The sequence below is a fragment of the Ranitomeya imitator genome, chromosome 5 (assembly GCF_032444005.1).
Source record: "Ranitomeya imitator isolate aRanImi1 chromosome 5, aRanImi1.pri, whole genome shotgun sequence".
In the NCBI taxonomy this organism is placed as follows: domain Eukaryota; kingdom Metazoa; phylum Chordata; class Amphibia; order Anura; family Dendrobatidae; genus Ranitomeya; species Ranitomeya imitator.
Genome location: NC_091286.1, coordinates 481,716,356 through 481,730,064, shown reverse-complemented (window position 1 = coordinate 481,730,064; position 13,709 = coordinate 481,716,356). Strand labels below are relative to the sequence as shown.

The 13,709-nt window shown below is 50.1% G+C and overlaps 1 protein-coding gene across 2 annotated transcripts in view; it reads right to left on the bottom strand.

Annotated features, from left to right (window-relative positions):
* The window catches only part of ZBBX (zinc finger B-box domain containing), a 357,196-nt gene that overhangs the window by 343,173 nt on the left and 314 nt on the right, over positions 1-13,709 (bottom strand). The window lies entirely within an intron of this gene.

Genomic DNA, 13,709 nt, shown 5'->3' with positions numbered 1-13,709 from the left:
AATCCTGACCAAATCTGCACCTGAGGTCATTGGCAGGTCACCTGCGGTGTTCTGGCGTTTTTGCGGCAAAAACGCATGCGTTTTTTCCTGCATAGTGGAGACGGGATTTCATTAAATCCCCTCCACTATGCTGTAACATCTGGACGCTGCGTGGAAACATACCCTAATGGTCTGTTTCTCAACCAATGAGAGCTCCTTTGACCACATGTTGTGGGATGTTGTTGGAGGGCACTTACCGACCTTAGACATACTGAGTACATCCGTGTGCGTCAGCTGACACCGAGCTCTCAATGCCAGGAGCGGTGCCCGCACCGCTCACAGTACTTTCACCCCCATAAATGCTGCGAGTAGGCATAGAGAAAAAAGGCCCCTCTGCCCATGGATCAGTCTCTGTGCAACGTCATCACAGGGACTCAATCATTGCCATGGTGATCTGATGTCGTGATGACGACATTCGGGCCACCAGGCTATGGCAAGCAGCTCAGACCATGAGCAGAGGACGGTCTCAGGGGCTTGTCTCTGTGCAGCACTAACAGTTATCATCCATTGCAATGTTCATGCAAAAGAAAATGAGTTCAAAAACATGCTTTTTCATCATATCACTGAATAAAAATTAGAATAAAACGTGATCAAAAAGACGAAGGTAAATATAAATGGTATCTCGGAAAACGTCATCTAGTCCAGCAAAAAACAAGCTGCTGGACTAGTGTACAGCCACATATAGTGTATGTCTACATTCAGCAAAAATTGCGGGACACATTTCCGGGCCTCTTTTTTTATTACCCTTTTCTCCTTGTGAAAATCTAAAATCTGGGGCTAAAACACATTTTTTTGTGGTAAAAATGTAATTATTTTTTCTTCACAGCCCAATGGTATAAAATTGCGCAACAAGTTTTGGGGTTCATTTTCTCCTGCTATCCTTTTGAAAATGACAAAAATTGGGGCTAAGACAACAGTTTTGTGGGAATTTTTTTCATTTTCAGAATAACGTAAAATTAATTAAGGGATCTAGTTTTCAAAATGGGGACACTTCTGGGGGTTTTCCACTGTTTAGGCACACCAGGGGCTCTCCAAAACGCCATGAAACATGAACACAATTCCATCAAAGTCTGCATTACAAAACGTCATTCCTTCCTTTTCTGAGCTGTGCGGTGCACCCAAACAGTAGTTTTCTCCCTCATATTGGGTACCGGTGTACTCAGGAGAAATTGCACAACAAATTATATGGTGCTATTTTTAATGTTCCCCTTATGAAAATTTTTGGCTAAGAAACATTTTTGTGGGAAAAAAATGTGATTTTTTTTTATATTTTCACGGCTCAATGTTATAAACTTCTGTGAAGCAGCTGGGGGTGCTCACTATACATCTAGATAAGTTCCCTGAGGGGTCTAGTTTCCAAAATAGTGTCACCTGTGCTATTCTGAGTGCATTCTCAGAATCAGTAGGATCCCTTGAAGAATTCCAGAGTTATTACCACATCAAGTGATTCTGGTCAGAATTGTAAATTTCTGCTTGGTCATGAATGTGCAAACAGCCTTGGGGGGTACACGGGTTGAGCATGAATTAATGAGGGATTAACCCATGTAGCCCATTAAAGAGTTTTTGAGTTACCATATATACTCGAGTATAAGCCGAGATTTTCAGCCCATTTTTTTAGGCTAAAAGTGCCCCTCTCGGTTTATACTCGAGTCATTGTCCCAGGGGGTCAGCGGGGGAGGGGGGGTCGGCGGCTGTGACATACTGAATAAATGAATGAATATGGACCCGACTCCACTCCAATAGGGGTGGAGCCGCATATTCATTACTGTAATGAGCAGTAACGGTGACCGCTCAATGCTGGAAGAAGCTGTCAGCGCCCGGAGACCAGAGATGCAGGGACCTCGCCAGGAGCAGGTGAGTATAATGTGGAGGGGGAGCATTGCGCGATATTCACCTGTCTGCGTTCCGGGCACCGCTTCATCTTCCGCATCCTCTGCAATGATGCTCAGGTCAGAGGGCACGATGACGTGGTTAGTGCGCGCCCTCTGCCTGAACGTTAGAGCATCTTATGGGGCCATATTCAACATTTGTGCAGCACTATATAGGCAAATATCTTTATGGAGCATCTTATGGGCCCATTAATAACCTTTGTGCAGCAATATATGGGGCATATTTTAATATGGAGCATCTTATGGGGCACATCATGAACTGTATTGAGCATTATATGGGGCTCCTGATTCAAAATGGATATTCAAAAACAATTACCCTACTGATGTCTCAATTTTACTTTTATTGGTATCTATTTTTATTTTTTAAATTTACTGGTAGCTGCTGCATTTTCCACCGTAGGCTTATACTCGAGTCATTAAGTTTTCCCAGTTTTTTGTGGCAAAATTAGGGGGGCCGGCTTATACTCGAGTCGGCTTATACTCGAGTATATACGGTACTTGTTAAATACTTTTGGTCCCTTTAAAGAGAGGCAGCTACATATGAAAGAGCTGAAATTCCTAAACCCTTACTCCAATTAGGATGTAAATACCCTCAAATTAAAGCCGAGTCTGCACTTTAAGCCCATATTGATTATACAGTATAATTGTATTTAAATATGTTTTGGTAAACAGCTAAAATGGCAAAACTTGTGTCACTGCCCAAATATTTCTGGACCTAACTGTACATAATAGAATTACATTTTTGATAGTTGAATGATGAGATGTCATTGCCTCCATAAATAGTGAATCAAGCACCAATTACTGCTCATATAGGGAAGTGCGGGCCGACTCCTACACAGGGACCCACTGGGGGTTTCACCTGTTTCCCTGTGGGCCATTCGGAGCCCATATTAGTAGCAGCAGGGATTATGGCTGTTGTTCAGATATGGCAGCCACACCTAAAATGGAAATTGTCAGCAGGTTTTTGCACAGATTTTAGGGATGTGTCACTTATTAGTGTCATGATTACCCCTATCATTGTGTCTGGACGCAGTGACAGTTCAGCCTTCAATCTAGGGCAGGCACGTGCTGTGCTGTCAGTATGGTGATTGATTACTTAGTCATCCAATCAGAGGTTGGGGCATGCTAATCTGTCAGTGTGTTGAGTAACAGTCCAGCCACCCAATCAGGGCCAGGGCACGTGGTTTTTTTTTTCATGTGTGCTCAGAGAGACTACCTGGCTATTTAGCTGGCTCACTGCCTCCATTTGTAGCTAATGCTGGGTGATGTCTCTATGCCTTGTGTCCCTGTGCTCAGTCTCAGATCTATTATTACCTGACCTTTGACCTTCTGACTACCCATTTGCTTAGCCTCTCTGTCTTGATCCGCTACCTTCCTGCAATCCGACCTCGGACCGTGACCTGACTACGCCTTTGTCTTAACCTTTTGTTTATGACAAGCTCTCTTGGTATCTTAAGACTATCAGTGCCAGGATAGACAATGCACACAGAAAGCGGTGGTGTGGGCGCGAGCTCTGCTTCATGCTACATCTGTAAACGCTCATGTCACAACTGCTGCGCCCAGTAAACTGAGTGATACATCATTGGATCAGGGTCTCGCTTCCTACATTATGCTGCTCTCAGATGAAGTTTCAGAAACCAGGTGACAGATTCTCGTTAAGTTGTCAAAATGTCTTTAATTTCTTTTTCAGGTAATGGCAGCCATCCTATAAAATATGACGACCAGCTCTGTCAGTTGAGACAAAATGATTGTCTGCCGTCCAGGGATGACGACTTCAGCTCTGCTCTCCTGCTCGGTTTGCACAGATATGAATTAGACATGGTGAGAACTGTGGCATTAAGGTGGGCAGATACAGGTCTACCAGATTTAGGATGAGTATGCGGACGTCTGCCATATTTAGAGGTCACATGACTTCTCCAGATCCTCTGAATGGAACGTCTAGGAACAACAATCAAGCAGGGCACATGGCATCTGCGCCTCTTGTGGCCGCAGCATTTAGTGGGTATAATTGTGTTAATTTGGATAAGTTTAATAATTACACAATAAATAATAATAATTATTGTATCATTTTAGCTGCCTGAAATGGAAGTGGCAAAGAACAGTCTGTAAATGCCCCTATATGAGACCCAGAAGGCATCTCCAATGTAGTCAGATAAGGGGGGCGCCAGGGTAAATGAGCAACTTGCTTATCAATCCCAAGTTATTTCAGCCCCCCCTGACCTGCTCACAGCCCACCTGCAGTAGAGACCATATAAAGCATTGGATACAGTGTAGTGAACAAAAAGCCATTATCCCCAGCGATGTATTCTGATAAAATGTGAGATTTTAATACATTACGTCAATCATAAACATATCTCTGCAATTTCTTGTCTCAGAGATATTATCCCTCCCGGCCCCATCTAATGAATGGAACGCGTGAACGTTGCGAGTGACGAGATGCCGCTCCATGCAAACATACTTTCATGTGTCGGATGAAAGACTGGACTAGAGACTGGGGTTTCCACGCAACCGAATAACAATAACATTTTAAAGAATTCCTCTGTTAGAGCTGAGGGGCCACTGCAAAATGCATCTCAAGATTCAAAGGTTTCACAGCCTCCGCCAGAGCCGACCGGACTACAGGTCACAGCAGCAGGCAAATAGAGAAACAGTTCTACAAATCTATAGTATTGAGACTTGGTAACAAAGCTATTGACAAGATGCCAAAAATGGAGACCCATGACCTTGCACCATTCTCTGCTCCAACAAGCGGACATTTAGGACAGGTTTTAGAAGTGTGAAGTATTATTCCTGGCACAGTTCTCCTGATTAGCACTATATAGCCGGGAATATGAGGATTATATTAGATTTATTACGCCATACCAGTCACCAGGGAAGTTTATATATTTTCAGAAGGTTTTACAGTTCCTGTATATTTAATATGCAAATAGAAATGCTGTACTGTAATAATAGGTACAATATGATACACGGTCCCAAAAATGCAGTTTGTTATTCTGCGGCTGCCAGACATGTGGACGGCGATTCCTGTAAAGTCAGGTTCGTTTGTGTCTTATTAGCAGTGAATTTGGGGTGTGGAATTTGCAGTCAGTGGCCTCAATTCATTAAAGCAATTTCACCAAAATTAAGAATTCCAATTCAACTTGGAGTTATTATTATTATTATTATCATACGTTTTTATAGCGACATTTATTCCATGGCACTTTACATGTGAATACGGGGCAAATATAGACAAATACATTAAACATGAGCAAAAAACAAGGCACACGGGTACATAAGGAGGGAGGACCCTGCCCGCGAGGGCTCACAGTCTGCAGGGGGTGGGTGAGGATACACTAGGAGAGGGTAGAGCTGGTTGTGCGACGGTTCAGTAAGTTCAGGATCACTGCAGGCTGTAGGCTTGTCGGAAGAGGTGAGTCTTCAGGTTCTTTTTGAAGGTTTCTATGGTAGGCGAGAGTCTGATGTGTTGGGGTAGAGAGTTCCAGAGTATGGGGGAAGCACGGGAGAAGTCTTGGTTGTGGGAAGAAGAGATGAGAGGGGAGTAGAGAAGGAGGTCTTGGGAGGATCGGAGGTTGCGTGTAGGTAGGTACCAGGAGACCATGTCACAGATGTATGGAGGAGACTGGTTGTGGATGGCTTTGTATGTCATTGTGAGGGTTTTGAACTGGAGTCTCTGGGCGATAGGAAGCCAGTGAAGGGCTTGAAACAGGGGAGAGGCTGGGGAATAGCGGGGGGATAAGTGGATTAGTCGGGCAGCAGAGTGTAGGATGGATTGGAGTGGTGCCAGAGGGGAGTCCAGAGAGTAGGAGGTTGCAGTAGTCGAGGCGGGAGATGATAAGGGCATGGACTAGCGTTTTCGCAGTGTTGCGGTCAAGGAAAGCACGGATCCGGGAAATATTTTTGAGTTTGAGACGGCAGGAGGAGGCAAGGGCTTGGATATGTGGCTTGAAAGAGAGGGCAGAGTCGAGGATCACCCCGAGGCACCGGGCGTGTGGGACTGGGGAAAGTGAGCAGCCATTGACATTGATGGATAGGTCTGGTGGAGAGGTAGAGTGAGATGAGGGAAAGATGATGAATTCTGTTTTGTCCATGTTCAGTTGTAGAAAGCGAGCAGAAAAGAAGGCTGAAATAGCAGACAGCCAGCGTAGGATTTTGGTAAGTAAGGAGGTGAGGTCAGGTCCGGATAGGTAGATCTGCGTGTCGTCAGCGTAGAGATGGTACTGCATACTGTGGGATTCTATGAGCTGTCCCAGGCCGAAAGTGTAGATGAAGAAGAGTAGGGGTCCTAAAACAGAGCATTGAGGAACACCGACTGACAAGGGGCGAAGTGAGGAGGTGGTGTGGGGGAGGGAGACACTGAATGTTCGGTCTGTCAGATGACGAGATCCAGGAAAGGGCCAAGTCTGTGATGCCAAGAGATAAGAGGATTTGTAGCAGAAGGGAGTGGTCCACAGTGTTGAAGGCAGAAGACAGGTCCAGGAGAAGGAAGACAGAGTAGTGTCGCTTGCTCCTGGCAGTTAGTAGGTCATTGGTGACTTTAGTTAGGGCAGTTTCAGTTAAGTGATCGGAACGGAAGCCTGATTGTAACTGATCAAAGAGGGAGCAGGAGGAGAGGTGGGAGGACAGTTCAAGATGGACGTGTTGCTCCAGCAATTTGGAGGCATAAGGGAGAAGAGATATCGGGCGATAGCTAGACACAGAGGATGGGTCGAGGGAGGGCTTTTGAGGATGGGTGTGATCTTGGCATGCTTGAAGGATGAGGGGAAGACACCTGTTGTGAGTGAGAGGTTGAAGAGGTGCGTTAGGGTTGGGAAGAAGACCGTGGAAAGGTTAGGGTTGAGGTTAGACGGGAGCGGATCGAGCATGCAGGTGGTGAGGTGTGATCTTGACAGGAGGGTGGGCTGATCATCTGTCATGGTGGACAAGCTGGTTTTGGAGGAGCAGGGTTGGGTTGTGCACAAATTTTGAGACTTCTGCTATTTTCATGACACTTTTTCACCATCTCAGCCGAAAAGGAGATACGGAGACGTGACGGGCACGTGACACCTCAGCTCATCTAATTTATCACATGATGTGGTGTTCTATATGCCAGAAATCTTACTCCAGTCAGAGACCGGAGCAGGATTTCTGGAGAGGGGCACGGAGGTGCACTCCACTCTTTTGATGCTCCAAACTGATAAAGAGCAGTAAACATAATGAATCAGGTAGCACCATCCTCTGAGGCTCCACAGTGTCGCCATATACAGCCATGGACTAAAGTTGTGAGACTCACACAGATTTTGGTTTTCACAAAGTTTGCTGCCTCAGTGTATTTTGATCTTTTTGGCACATGTTGCTATAGTTCCGAAAGTACAACAATAAGCATTTCATAACTGAACTTTTACTGACAAGTTTATGCAAATGACTTATTATTTACACTGACAGCCCTTATTTCTCCAGATACCCTAAACAGTCTAAATGGGACTTCATCAGAGTAAGGCCGGGATCACACTACAGCGAGATACGGCCGAGTCTCGCAGGTTAAAACCAAGCTCTGGCACCGGCTCTTCAGAGCGGAGTGTGCGGCCGCATAGCAATACATGGAGCCGCACGCTCCGCTCCGGAGTGCCGGTGCCAGAGCTTGGTTTTAACCTGTGAGACTCGGCCGTATCTCGCTGTAGTGTGACTCCGGCCTAACTGATACTTTACCCCAGCTCTCTGCAGCCCGCTCCCTGGATTTCCTGCATGCTTATATTCTCTTTAGACTGTCCAGGACATCTGGAAGAATGATTGTCCGGAGAAAAGGTGACCACCACCATCAGTCCTGCCATGTCAGCAGTAAGGGCATCCCGACACCATGCATGTGTGGGGGCTTTTCATCCATGGAGTGGGCTCACTCACAGCTTTCTCTAAGATCGCTGCCATGGATAAAAAAAATAGAATCTAAACATCCTCCAAGGGCAACGATCTAGGAGCCATATGGTAATGAACAATGCTATTTCCAGTATGGGTATTTCCATGGTTGGGAAACTCCTCAGATCTCTATCACACTAAGGAATCTCTGCCATCTAAGTTGTTATCCTCTTAATATATAGCAGCCTGCATGGCAGAGAGCAACAACTCCACAGACACCCGGCACAACACCCTCACTAGAAAGCTAGGACGTGACCAAGGCTGTGGAGCGGCGTCAGAAGAAAAGTCAGCTACGTCTCAGAGTCCGCCTCCAGTAGGGATAAAAGCCGAAAATAATGCACGGCAGAAAGCGCGTTCGCTCTGTCGGCACCATTATAGTCGTCACCTATGTCCGAATCCCATTTTGCAGAGGTGCGGACATAAGCCCCCACAGGGCCACTGGGCGGGAGCCTGAACTCAGCGTGACAGCTCCATAACTGAAAGCATATTATACTGGCCTAGATCCCTCTCAGAACCAGGGCCGAGGAAGAATGTCCCCCATCAGGAAGGGCAGCCATTAGGCTGAAGCTCACCTGCGCTGCGTCCACAACGAAGTCTTGCTCCATTAGGCTACGTTCACATTAGCATTGTGCGGCGCAGTGTCGGGCGCAGCCGCGGCGACGCATGCGTCATGCGCCCCTACATTTACCATGGGGGGCGCATGGACATGCGTTGTCTTGCGTTTTGTGACGCATGCGTCATTTTGGCGCAACTGTCAGGGCGCAGAGGACGCTGCATGATGCAGTTTTTTCTGCGCCAAAAATCATGCAAAAAATGAACGCATGCGTCACAAAACCCTGCGTTTTGCATGCGTTGTTCGTTGCGTCGCCGACGCTGCGCCACACAACGCTAATGTGAACGTAGCCATAGAAGCACAGTGGCTGGATGTATAGCTGCCCCGTGCCCACTGTGCGTCTGTGTACCCGAGGTGCGAGTGTACGAGCCACAGCATGCCAGTTATCTGCAGAGGAGACCTGTCCTTTCCCCCATAGCCAGTCACTATGAGCGGTAAATCCGCATTGTTCACTGAATACATGCGGATTTAACTGTGTGATAACCACGCAGCGAAAATACACTGCTATATCCTGACCGGGGGCACAGCCCGATATGGCCGGATGCCTGAGTCACTGCTACTTATTGTAGATAGTGATAACACTATAGACTGTAAGCCCCCAAGGGCAGGGTCCTCGCCCCTCTGTACCAGTCTGCCACTGTCAGTCTGCTTACTGTAAGTGAAATCTGTCATTTGTATGTAACCCCTTCTCATGTACAGCACCATGGAACTAACGGTGCTATATAAATAAATAGTAATAATAATAATAATAACAAGTATAGAGAAGCCCCCAAACCAACCTACAACCCACTGTCCTGGCTGGTAAAGAGCACTGCACACATTACTGTCCAGCACTTGTATCTATCCATATTGTACACGTCCCCTCCTGCACATGGGCAGCACGGTGGCTCAGTGGATAGCCTTGCAGCGCTGGGGTCCTGGGTTCGAATCCCACCCAGGACAACATCTGCAAAGAGTTTGTATGTTCTCTCCGTGTTTGCGTGGGTTTCCTCCGGGCACTCCGGTTTCCTCCCACATTCCAAAGACATACTGATAGGGATTCTAGATTGTGAGCCCCATTGGGGACAGCGACGATAATGTGTGCAAATTGTAAAAAGCGCTGCGGAATATGTTAGCGCTATATAAAAATAAAGATTATTATTATTATTATGGAAGAAAGAATAGAAAAAAACAGAAATGTCCCAGACACACGGGGCCACATCCCAGACACACGGGGCCACATCCCAGACACACGGGGCCACATCCCAGACGCACGGGGCCACATCTCAGACACACGGGGCCACATCTCAGACACACGGGGCCACATCCCAGACGCACGGGGCCACATCCCAGACGCACGGGGCCACATCACAGACGCACAGGGCCACATCCCAGACGCACGGGGCCACATCCCAGACGCACGGGGCCACATCCCAGACGCACGGGGCCACATCCCAGACGCACGGGGCCACATCTCAGACACACGGGGCCACATCCCATGCACACAGGGCCACATCCCAGCCGCACGGGGCCACATCCCATGCACACAGGGCCACATCCCAGCCGCACGGGGCCACATCCCAGGCACACGGGGCCACATCCCAGACGCACGGGCCCACATCCCATGCACACAGGGCCATATCCCAGCCGCACGGGGCCACATCACAGGTGCACGGGGACACATCCCAGCCACATGGGGCCACATTCCCAGACGCATGGGGTCACATCACAGGCGCACGGGGACACATCACAGGCAAACGGGGTCACATTCCAGCCGCACAGGGCCACATCCCAGACATTGTGCAGTTTTGGGTTCCTCTTGATACTGTGGCGGTTGGCACAGCGGTGGTCTCTACACGGACTAGCCCCATTTCGGTGGTGGCCCATCACACTTTCTGGCCAGAATCAATGTAGAAACTCACAGACACATACTTGCACTTGCCGGAGAGGGTTTCACATCTGGGATGGAGCAATATGTCTCCTTTTGGATGACAACACAGACATTCCACTAAACACCGGGCTGTTTTCTCGTGGATGTAGGTGCAGACTACATGACAAATCCACAGGAAAAAGGCTGCACGAACCTGTGCCGACATCTGCGCACAATGTTTGTGAATCTCATGTAATCCCTGCACGAGGTGACATCTATAATATAACGCTAGGTGCGTCACTCTGTCCGAAGCCTTTATAGACTGCGCAAGCGCGACGCGCCTGCGCAGACTGGACCCCACAGAGTGACGCATCCGGGGATGAGGATTGTGCCCCAGGAGGGTTGTGGCGCCTGCGCAGTCCGCGCTTTCTGTCACCATTTTTATACTGAATCTATATATAAAATACGTCAGCGGAGCAATCCAGACACTTTCTAATGAATATATAAAGAAAATACATCAGCGCAGCAAGCCAGTGATTTTTTACTGCACATGACAGAATGGGGGCGCAGGATGGGAGCAGCACATTACAGAATGGGGGTGCAGGATGGGAGCAGCACATTACAGAATGGGGGTGCAGGATGGGAGCAGCACATGAAAGGATTTGGGGTGCAGGATGGGAGCAGCACATGAAAGGATGGGGGTGCAGGATGGGAGCAGCACATGACAGAATGGAGGTGCAGGATGGGAGCAGCACATGACACAATGGGGGTGCAGGATGGGAGCAGCACATTACAGAATGGGGGTGCAGGATGGGAGCAGCACATTACAGAATGGGGGTGCAGGATGGGAGCAGCACATGACAGAATGGGGGTGCAGGATGGGAGCAGCACATTACAGAATGGGTGTGCAGGATGGGAGCAGCACATGACAGAATGGGGGTGCAGGATGGGAGCAGCACATGACAGGATGGGGCGCAGGATGGGAACAGCACATGACAGGATGGGGGCGCAGGATGGGAGCAGCACATGACAGAATGGGGGCGCAGGATGGGAGCAGCACATGACAGAATGGGGCGCAGGATGGGAGCAGCACATGACAGGATGGGGGCGCAGGATGGGAGCAGCACATGACAGAATGATGGCGCAGGATGGGAGCAGTACATGACAGCAGGGGGGTGCAGGATGGGAGCAGCACATGACAGGATGGCGGTACAGGATGGGAGCATCACATGACAGAATGGGGGTGCAGGATGGGAGCAGCACATTACAGAATGAGGTTCAGGATGGGAGCAGCACATGACAGCAGGGGGGTGCAGGACGGGAGCACCACATGACAGAATGCGAGCGCAGGATGGGGCTGCACATGACAGAATGGGGGCGCAGGATGGGAGCAGCACATGACAGGACGGGGGCGCAGGATGGGAGCAGCACATGACAGAATGGGGGTGCAGGATGGGAGCAGCACATTACAGAATGGGGGTGCAGGATGGGAGCAGCACATGAAAGGATTTGGGGTGCAGGATGGGAGCAGCACATGAAAGGATGGGGGTGCAGGATGGGAGCAGCACATGACAGAATGGAGGTGCTGGATGGTAGCAGCACATGACACAATGGGGGTGCAGGGTGGGAGCAGCACATTACAGAATGGGGGTGCAGGATGGGAGCAGCACATTACAGAATGGGGGTGCAGGATGGGAGCAGCACATGAAAGGATTTGGGGTGCAGGATGGGAGCAGCACATGAAAGGATGGGGGTGCAGGATGGGAGCAGCACATGACAGAATGGAGGTGCAGGATGGGAGCAGCACATGACACAATGGGGGTGCAGGATGGGAGCAGCACATTACAGAATGGGGGTGCAGGATGGGAGCAGCACATGACAGAATGGGGGTGCAGGATGGGAGCAGCACATTACAGAATGGGGGTGCAGGATGGGAGCAGCACATTACAGAATGGGTGTGCAGGATGGGAGCAGCACATGACAGAATGGGGGTGCAGGATGGGAGCAGCACATGACAGAATGGGGGTGCAGGATGGGAGCAGCACAATACAGAATGGGGGTGCAGGATGGGAGCAGCACATTACAGAATGGGTGTGCAGGATGGGAGCAGCACATTACAGAATGGGTGTGCAGGATGGGAGCAGCACATTACAGAATGGGGGTGCAGGATGGGAGCAGCACATTACAGAATTGGGGCGCAAGATGGCAGAAGCACATGAAAGGATGGGGGTGCAGGATGGGAGCAGCACATGACAGAATGAGGTTGAGGATGGGAGCAGTACATGACAGCAGGGGGGTGCAGGATGGGAGCAGCACATGACAGGATGGCGGTACAGGATGGGAGCATCACATGACAGAATGGGGGTGCAGGATGGGAGCAGCACATTACAGAATGAGGTTCAGGATGGGAGCAGCACATGACAGCAGGGGGGTGCAGGACGGGAGCACCACATGACAGAATGCGAGCGCAGGATGGGGCTGCACATGACAGAATGGGGGCGCAGGATGGGAGCAGCACATGACAGGACGGGGGCGCAGGATGGGAGCAGCACATGACAGGATGGGGCGCAGGATGGGAGCAGCACATGACAGAATGGGGGCGCAGGATGGGAGCAGCACATGACAGAATGGGGCGCAGGATGGGAACAGCACATGACAGGATGGGGGCGCAGGATGGGAGCAGCACATGACAGAATGGGGGCGCAGGATGGGAGCAGCACATGACAGAATGGGGCGCAGGATGGGAGCAGCACATGACAGGATGGGGGCGCAGGATGGGAGCAGCACATGACAGAATGATGGCGCAGGATGGGAGCAGCACATGACAGAATGGGGGCGCAGGATGGGAGAAGCACATGACAGAATGGGGCGCAGGATGGGAACAGCACATGACAGGATGGGGGCGCAGGATGGGAGCAGCACATGACAGAATGGGGGCGCAGGATGGGAGCAGCACATGACAGGATGGGGGCGCAGGATGGGAGAAGCACATGACAGGATGGGGGTGCAGGATGGGAACAGCACATGACAGGATGGGGGCGCAGGATGGGAACAGCACATGACAGGATGGGGGCGCAGGATGGGAACAGCACATGACAGGACGGGGGCGCAGGATGAGAGCAGCACATGACAGAATGGGGGCGCAGGATGGGAGCAGCACATGACAGAATGGGGGCGCAGGATGGGAGCAGCACATGACAGAATGGGGGCGCAGGATGGGAGCAGCACATGACAGGATGGGGGCGCAGGATGGGAGAAGCACATGACAGAATGGGGGCGCAGGATGGGAACAGCACATGACAGGATGGGGCGCAGGATGGGAACAGCACATGACAGTATGGGGGCGCAGGATGGGAACAGCACATGACAGGATGGGGGCGCAGGATGGGAGAAGCACGTGACAGGATGGGGGCACAGGATGGGGCTGCAC